This window comes from Drosophila serrata, unplaced genomic scaffold (assembly GCF_035046125.1).
Source record: "Drosophila serrata isolate PLE 108 unplaced genomic scaffold, ASM3504612v1 contig_289, whole genome shotgun sequence".
Lineage (NCBI taxonomy): Eukaryota > Metazoa > Arthropoda > Insecta > Diptera > Drosophilidae > Drosophila > Drosophila serrata.
In genome coordinates, this window is record NW_028257187.1 from 1 (window position 1) to 9,838 (window position 9,838).

Here is a 9,838-nt window from a genome sequence, read left to right on the forward strand (position 1 = left end):
ATATATAATAATAATTTGCAGTGTTAATACTGTACAGCTGTTGAAGTTTTTTTAATTTATTTTATCTCTGATACATGTCAAGTTGCGAAAATAAATCACTCCGACGCCACTCGACCCGTTCCTAACGGGATTCCTGGCGGGCGCCGCAAGTCCTTCATTTGCCCTTGCCTGTTGGAGCTCCTTCTCTAGATTTGCGATCCTTGCCATAAGCTTCGCAAGCTGTGAAGTCGTGGGGTCCACATCCTGTCCCAGCGCTTCCGCTTGGGCAGGTCCAGTGGTGCGTTTTACCCCGATTCCTTCCTCTGGAGTCCGTGGCCGCTGTGGGCCACCGTCTGCATACGCCAAGCCGGCCGGTGTGCCGGATGCTGCAGATGTGGTCGTAGCTGCGGTAACCTCTGGTTGATTAAGTCTCCGTCTGGAGCTCCGTCTGGGCGAATGTGTCGTCGGCATATCACGCGTTTAACTCCGTACGTGTTTTCCAAATGCCGTTAGGGTTCCGACTCTAATGCGAATTAAGATGCGAACTCAAAGAATGCGAATAAAAGAATGCGAATAAAAGAAATGACGCCGATCCAAATCCCGGGAGTTGCCATCTAACACCTTTGCTCCACCGAAACAAGAAATACCAGATCCTGTAGCGTATCCAACACTCGGACTTGAAGTGTGGTAATGAGCTTACTCGAAAGTGTTTTATTCTGTTGAGGAGTAGTACATACTTAGAATTAACCTCAACCTATTTCCCTTTTACATACCGCAGTATCTCTTCCCTTCTCTGCTGGGATCGCCGATCGGAATAACCGTGGCGCCGAACTTAACATAGCTTTCGGCCATAAACAGTGTGGCCAATTACAAACATAGTTCAAATACCGAATACATACTTAACGAAGGTTCGCCTAAGTGGCGCGTAATTCAAACTTGACTGACTATCGCTATTCTAGCGGGTTAGCTTATCCGTTCCGCGACAATGGTATTGAAGAATCAAACATAAATTCTGGATTCCAATATAAATATTGTCAAAAAGAGCACTTCACCCACCAACGAACTCATCAAAACTCAAGAAGAACTAGAAACTATCAACAGAGTAATAGGCAAATATAAAGGTGACTACTAACAACAACCATTTAGGGTCCCAACAGCTCTACTCGCAACTGGGGTTCGGAGTAAGCAAAAGGAGATAAGCAGCGTGCTTATCGAACTTTCCCACTGAACTATTAGTCCCATACTATCGTCTCCTAAGCAGCAAAGGGATCACCTAGATCATATTCGGTACTGCAACTCTACAAAATCATGCATGCCGATGAGTTTGACCAATGTATAGAGTTGCCAATTGATGAACGCACTTCAATTACCGTTTTCAGATATTTAACGAAAAGACTGAAACAGTATGTGAGATTGTTTAATCAAAATCCGATCTGATGTAGACAACAAAACATCAACGAAACATATGGATATTTGTGACTGGCATAGAGCTGTATGCAAGGGATTTCCCTACGACATTTTATAAAGTAACTCAACAGTCGCAGTAATATTATGTGATGTGACAATATTAACTAACAGGGCAAGCGCGTAAGCATATTCTGCTGACACGATAAATCTAGAAATAACACATTGTAACCCCACTATTTCTGTTAAACTAAGCATATTCTTCAAACCATGTTTAGCTAAATATACCTGTAAGTTGTATAATTGGATTCCATATTATTATTTACCTCCAACAAGCGCTACTTAGCTGCCATGATCCGAGACTGTCGCAGTGCCTTCAGACTCTCAACTGCAAAATCCTGAGTCAACCTAGTTCAACTGAAAGTTGCGGTGACCACTGAAAAAATCACTATTTACCAGGCATCTTAGTCTCTTTACAAACTGATGATACTCAGACAACAATTCGTTTTATAGAAAAATTTAGCTGATTAATGGCAGATGTTGCGCTATCGTTAGTCCAAAAGTATTCAATATCAGCAATGTGCAGAAAAGAATAATATCATATCTATTATATTATTATATATATATAAAAATTAAACCCGTTTTTCGTTGTCGCCACATAACATGAAACCGTCTTGACCGATTTGGCTGATTTTATTTTATTTTGATTTTTTTTTCTTATACTCTGCACAAGGTTCTTACGCAAACAAATATTAAGAAAATGTCTCAGAAAGATTGGAAAATATACATTTAGTTTTGGATATTTTAAAAAACGCGCATAACGAATGTCAACATCATCTGTAATCGGTAATCTATCGATACCGATATAAAAAAAAATCTGTGACAACACATCTACCGCGGCTTGACCGATTTGGGTAAAAATTGGTAGGGAGGTAGCTTAGAGCCAGGAGACGGACATAAGATACTTTTTATCCCGTTCGACATAAAATCGGGATATCCATCGCTGATAAATAGCATTAAGTACAAACCAAAATATCAAGTAGTCGGTTAATAACATTTCAATTAAAAACAATAAAATAAATAAAGTGCAGGCATTTGTCTTTAAGGTGGTAAGTTGAAATGTGTTCATTATGTGGATTTGAGGTTATAGTCCAAAAGGACAATGTGTATTCACAGAACTTAAGCGAAGAAAGACAAAATATAATAATATAAAGGATATAATAATATAAAGGACACGAAGATCATTGGCATCAACGGAGAATTACAGTGATGATGAAAATGTAGCTATTTGACCAATGACGACTATATGCCGATATTGCATGCGTTGAAGTTCAAAAAAGAAACGGCGGGATTGTGCTGCGCAAGTGAAAAAGTTAAAGTGGCTCCATTACTTTTCAAAAATAAAACAAAAATAAAAAAAATTTTGTATCACCAATCGAAATGTTACATAAAACGAAGCCATCTGGTGGCGAAACGAAGTTCGCCGGGTTCCTAGTATTATATATGTATATAAAGGTCATCAACCTTCGTGTAGTAGTACAATTAACGAAAATTACATTAGACAACAAAGATGATTGAAATATAATTTGCGAATTCGTTGTTGCAATTATCGAACCAGATATGTATTAGTAAAACAATTGTTTAGTTCTTAAACAAAAAAAACAATTGAAATAAGCCTCAAATCTTCCGTTAGTATGTGATAGGATAAGTATTTTGTACTTTCCCTGCAGTTCATGTCTTCAACGAGCCAACTGCGACTTCTACCGAGACAACGCTCTCAGGCGGCAATCGAGCCAAATCCGGTAGTCTCGCGCTCTCATTCGCTCTCTCTTGATGAAACGTTGATGAAAAAAAGTCCGAAACACATAGGCCTGTCATCAGTAAAAATCAGCATGTAGATTCTCTTGCACGCTCCCTTTCTAAATAATATAATCGCGTGAGAGTTTTGGTAAAGAAGTAAATACATATCATAAATAGTGGAATTTATGGAAATCAGTAAAACTAAATTAAAAACAGTAGAATTACACAAGTAACCGTGAAATTATATGGAAAACAGTGGAATTAATTGAATATTACGAACTACTTTTTGACCGAAGTATTGAATGATATATTGGACAGTACTAGGGCTCAGGTTTACCGTTTCAGCTAAATTTCGTTTAGTTTTTTATTTTTGAAGTATTTAGGACCAATTTTGTCTATTCTGTGGGTGTACGCGGGGTCATTTTCGTAAATCAAAAAAAACTTTTTTCCAGTGTAACCAAACGCCACCAAGTAATGTCTCCAATGGGTTGCAACAAGAATAAGCTATTAAAGATTAACAAATTACAAATTAGGTGTACTGAAAGTTCTGTGACATGAAAAAAGCCAGAATTTTTAGTTTTTTTTTTTTAGTTAATGAATCGTCGATGAATTACTGATGAGTTGTACTGCAGGATAGCCTATTATTATATTTTTGGTCCAATTGGGAGTACACGAATATTGAAATGACATTAAATCATCCTATATGTTCTATGGAGACCTTATTTTCACCACTTTCATACATAAGTTAATTTTTATGTACTGCTATTTTCGTTTCGATTGACAGTGTGAGAACTCTTTGTCGTCAGTTTCTTATTTCTCGTTGCATTATTTACTAAATTTTCTTTCTAATGATTCTAAAGCGTGTTTGCGTGATTAATCGTGTATATAATCGTATAATCGAATAATAATAATAATATATAATAATAATTTGCAGTGTTAATACTGTACAGCTGTTGAAGTTTTTTTAATTTATTTTATCTCTGATACATGTCAAGTTGCGAAAATAAATCACTCCGACGCCACTCGACCCGTTCCTAACGGGATTCCTGGCGGGCGCCGCAAGTCCTTCATTTGCCCTTGCCTGTTGGAGCTCCTTCTCTAGATTTGCGATCCTTGCCATAAGCTTCGCAATCTGTGAAGTCGTGGGGTCCACATCCTGTCCCAGCGCTTCCGCTTGGGCAGGTCCAGTGGTGCGTTTTACCCCGATTCCTTCCTCTGGAGTCCGTGGCCGCTGTGGGCCACCGTCTGCATACGCCAAGCCGGCCGGTGTGCCGGATGCTGCAGATGTGGTCGTAGCTGCGGTAACCTCTGGTTGATTAAGTCTCCGTCTGGAGCTCCGTCTGGGCGAATGTGTCGTCGGCATATCACGCGTTTAACTCCGTACGTGTTTTCCAAATGCCGTTAGGGTTCCGACTCTAATGCGAATTAAGATGCGAACTCAAAGAATGCGAATAAAAGAATGCGAATAAAAGAAATGACGCCGATCCAAATCCCGGGAGTTGCCATCTAACACCTTTGCTCCACCGAAACAAGAAATACCAGATCCTGTAGCGTATCCAACACTCGGACTTGAAGTGTGGTAATGAGCTTACTCGAAAGTGTTTTATTCTGTTGAGGAGTAGTACATACTTAGAATTAACCTCAACCTATTTCCCTTTTACATACCGCAGTATCTCTTCCCTTCTCTGCTGGGATCGCCGATCGGAATAACCGTGGCGCCGAACTTAACATAGCTTTCGGCCATAAACAGTGTGGCCAATTACAAACATAGTTCAAATACCGAATACATACTTAACGAAGGTTCGCCTTAGTGGCGCGTAATTCAAACTTGACTGACTATCGCTATTCTAGCGGGTTAGCTTATCCGTTCCGCGACAATGGTATTGAAGAATCAAACATAAATTCTGGATTCCAATATAAATATTGTCAAAAAGAGCACTTCACCCACCAACGAACTCATCAAAACTCAAGAAGAACTAGAAACTATCAACAGAGTAATAGGCAAATATAAAGGTGACTACTAACAACAACCATTTAGGGTCCCAACAGCTCTACTCGCAACTGGGGTTCGGAGTAAGCAAAAGGAGATAAGCAGCGTGCTTATCGAACTTTCCCACTGAACTATTAGTCCCATACTATCGTCTCCTAAGCAGCAAAGGGATCACCTAGATCATATTCGGTACTGCAACTCTACAAAATCATGCATGCCGATGAGTTTGACCAATGTATAGAGTTGCCAATTGATGAACGCACTTCAATTACCGTTTTCAGATATTTAACGAAAAGACTGAAACAGTATGTGAGATTGTTTAATCAAAATCCGATCTGATGTAGACAACAAAACATCAACGAAACATATGGTGTTTGTGACTGACATAGAGCTGTATGCAAGGGATTTCCCTACGACATTTTATAAAGTAACTCAACAGTCGCAGTAATATTATGTAATGTGACAATATTAACTAACAGGGCAAGCGCGTAAGCATATTCTGCTGACACAATAAATCTAGAAATAACACATTGTAACCCCACTATTTCTGTTAAACTAAGCATATTCTTCAAACCATGTTTAGCTAAATATACCTGTAAGTTGTATAATTGGATTCCATATTATTATTTACCTCCAACAAGCGCTACTTAGCTGCCATGATCCGAGACTGTCGCAGTGCCTTCAGACTCTCAACTGCAAAATCCTGAGTCAACCTAGTTCAACTGAAAGTTGCGGTGACCACTGAAAAAATCACTATTTACCAGGCATCTTAGTCTCTTTACAAACTGATGATACTCAGACAACAATTCGTTTTATAGAAAAATTTAGCTGATTAATGGCAGATGTTGCGCTATCGTTAGTCCAAAAGTATTCAATATCAGCAATGTGCAGAAAAGAATAATATCATATCTATTATATTATTATATATATATAAAAATTAAACCCGTTTTTCGTTGTCGCCACATAACATGAAACCGGCTTGACCGATTTGGCTGATTTTATTTTATTTTGATTTTTTTTTTTATACTCTGCACAAGGTTCTTACGCAAACAAAGAAAATGTCTCAGAAAGATTCGAAAATATACATTTAGTTTTGGATATTTTAAAAAACGCGCATAACGAATGTCAACATCATCTGTAATCGGTAATCTATCGATACCGATATAAAAAAAAAATCTGTGACAACACATCTACCGCGGCTTGACCGATTTGGGTAAAAATTGGTAGGGAGGTAGCTTAGAGCCAGGAGACGGACATAAGATACTTTTTATCCCGTTCGACATAAAATCGGGATATCCATCGCTGATAAATAGCATTAAGTACAAACCAAAATATCAAGTAGTCGGTTAATAACATTTCAATTAAAAACAATAAAATAAATAAAGTGCAGGCATTTGTCTTTAAGGTGGTAAGTTGAAATGTGTTCATTATGTGGATTTGAGGTTATAGTCCAAAAGGACAATGTGTATTCACAGAACTTAAGCGAAGAAAGACAAAATATAATAATATAAAGGATATAATAATATAAAGGACACGAAGATCATTGGCATCAACGGAGAATTACAGTGATGATGAAAATGTAGCTATTTGACCAATGACGACTATATGCCGATATTGCATGCGTTGAAGTTCAAAAAAGAAAGATTTTGTATCACCAATCGAAATGTTACATAAAACGAAGCCATCTGGTGGCGAAACGAAGTTCGCCGGGTTCCTAGTATTATATATGTATATAAAGGTCATCAACCTTCGTGTAGTAGTACAATTAACGAAAATTACATTAGACAACAAAGATGATTGAAATATAATTTGCGAATTCGTTGTTGCAATTATCGAACCAGATATGTATTAGTAAAACAATTGTTTAGTTCTTAAACAAAAAAAACAATTGAAATAAGCCTCAAATCTTCCGTTAGTATGTGATAGGATAAGTATTTTGTACTTTCCCTGCAGTTCATGTCTTCAACGAGCCAACTGCGACTTCTACCGAGACAACGCTCTCAGGCGGCAATCGAGCCAAATCCGGTAGTCTCGCGCTCTCATTCGCTCTCTCTTGATGAAACGTTGATGAAAAAAAGTCCGAAACACATAGGCCTGTCATCAGTAAAAATCAGCATGTAGATTCTTGCACGCTCCCTTTCTAAATAATATAATCGCGTGAGAGTTTTGGTAAAGAAGTAAATACATATCATAAATAGTGGAATTTATGGAAATCAGTAAAACTAAATTAAAAACAGTAGAATTACACAAGTAACCGTGAAATTATATGGAAAACAGTGGAATTAATTGAATATTACGAACTACTTTTTGACCGAAGTATTGAATGATATATTGGACAGTACTAGGGCTCAGGTTTACCGTTTCAGCTAAATTTCGTTTAGTTTTTTATTTTTGAAGTATTTAGGACCAATTTTGTCTATTCTGTGGGTGTACGCGGGGTCATTTTCGTAAATCAAAAAAAACTTTTTTCCAGTGTAACCAAACGCCACCAAGTAATGTCTCCAATGGGTTGCAACAAGAATAAGCTATTAAAGATTAACAAATTACAAATTAGGTGTACTGAAAGTTCTATCTGTGACATGAAAAAAGCCAGAATTTTTAGTTTTTTTTTTTAGTTAATGAATCGTCGATGAATTACTGATGAGTTGTACTGCAGGATAGCCTATTATTATATTTTTGGTCCAATTGGGAGTACACGAATATTGAAATGACATTAAATCATCCTATATGTTCTATGGAGACCTTATTTTCACCACTTTCATACATAAGTTAATTTTTATGTACTGCTATTTTCGTTTCGATTGACAGTGTGAGAACTCTTTGTCGTCAGTTTCTTATTTCTTATTTCTCGTTGCATTATTTACTAAATTTTCTTTCTAATGATTCTAAAGCGTGTTTGCGTGATTAATCGTGTATATAATCGTATAATCGAATAATAATAATAATATATAATAATAATTTGCAGTGTTAATACTGTACAGCTGTTGAAGTTTTTTAAATTTATTTTATCTCTGATACATGTCAAGTTGCGAAAATAAATCAAGTCAAGTGATTATAGTCCAGAAATTATTAATATATCTGAAATGTTGTTGACATAGGTTTATTTTAGTAAAATAATAGAAAACAAAAAAAAATTGGTAAAATACATTTTTTTTGGTTTCAAATTGTTTTTGTGTGAGAAATTAACAAAATATATAAATAAAAAAATTTTAATAAAAAAATGTTTTACAAAATCGATTTAGTTTTGTTCGCTTTGATACTCCATAAAAAGGTGAATTAGCCGGCGTGGCACTTTGTCTGAAACATCCCTGCAGTACCGCATGTTATCAATAGGCCACTGTCATCAAACGTCATCAACGCTCCGACTGCGACTTCTACCGAGTCGACGCTCTGCCGACTGCGTCTTCTATTTCTATATATGGGCAATTCTCTGGTGTCGAATGCGACATTCGTACGCATTCAAACTAAAAAAACACATGTGCCAAGACTTTATTTTAATTTTATAAAAATTGAAACGTATAGCTCTTGGTTAGCACTATAATTGGTGCAAAGGTCGATTTTGAACCCTTGTTTGTTTTCAGGATATTCACTAAAATGTACTGCGTTCGCACGCGACAAAAATAGAAGTTACATTTGAAAAAAAACCAGTTTAAGCTCTGATTTCAGCGAAACGTGATGAAAAATTGTAGTACAATAAATTTAAATGAATTACGCAATGAATTATCTTACTAACGTATTTTGTTTGATTTTAAAATATTAAGTAGTTATTTTTTAAATTCAATTTTAGTCCCGGTCGCACGCGACATGTCGCACGCGACAGTTTGGAAAGCGCTAATTCAAACTGAAACTGTACGAATATTGGTGATCGGATATGTCCTTTTGCACTTAATATTGAATCTTTGGGTTTTTTATGTCATATTAGAAACCAAAAGTTAAAGCAAAATGGTTCGGTTTAAGAGATGGGCATCAAAACAAAACATGCCATTTTTTATGCCTTTTTTTGATAAAAACAACATTATTTGCGTTTGCGCGGGTTTGACATCGATTTTTTTGAAACTTATTTTAGAAAATGAAAAATTCTCTCAGTCTTGATCATCCTGACCAATTTTTAATGTAATCATGTTAAAAATACTCGTTTTTAAGCAATTTTAAGTTTTTGGCCGCGGTGCACGTTTCTGGAGAATTGCCCATATATTCTTGATAAGGATCGACAGCCGAGTCGATTTAGCCATGCCCGTCTGTCCGTCTGTTATAGTTTTTATACCCTTGCAGGGTATTATAATTTCAGTCAGAAGTTTGCTACGCACTGAAGGAGGCACCTCCGACCATATAAAGTATATATATTCTTGATCAGGATCAACAGCCGAGTCGATCTAGCCATGTCGGTCTGTCCGTCAGTCCGTTTCTACGTAAACTAGTTTCTCAGTTTTGAAGCTATCTGAATGAAACTTTGCAGTTAGCCTTCTATATACTCTCACTCGTATATAAGTCGGAACGAGCCGGATCGGACGACTATATCATATAGCTGCCATAGGAATGATCGGATAATTTTTACAAAAAAAATTATAACAATTTCAGTTTTCAACAGAATTTGATCAAATTTGAGATATAGCCATTTTACTATACTCTACAATTTAGTATAAAATTTTATGAAAATCGGACAAC

The 9,838-nt window shown here is 36.7% G+C and overlaps 1 long non-coding RNA gene across 3 annotated transcripts; it reads left to right on the forward strand.

Moving 5' to 3' along the window:
- Positions 1 to 6: 6 nt before the first annotated feature.
- Positions 7 to 7,283, forward strand: LOC147643148 (uncharacterized). 3 transcript variants are annotated; one of them, XR_015272518.1, is made up of 3 exons: positions 102 to 2,492; positions 2,542 to 6,581; positions 6,631 to 7,283. It is a non-coding gene; the product is annotated as an uncharacterized LOC147643148 (long non-coding RNA). The 3 variants fall into 3 exon arrangements; XR_015272516.1 differs by having other exon boundaries at positions 7 to 6,581; XR_015272517.1 differs by having other exon boundaries at positions 7 to 6,581; positions 6,649 to 7,283.
- The last annotated feature ends 2,555 nt before the right edge of the window (positions 7,284 to 9,838 follow it).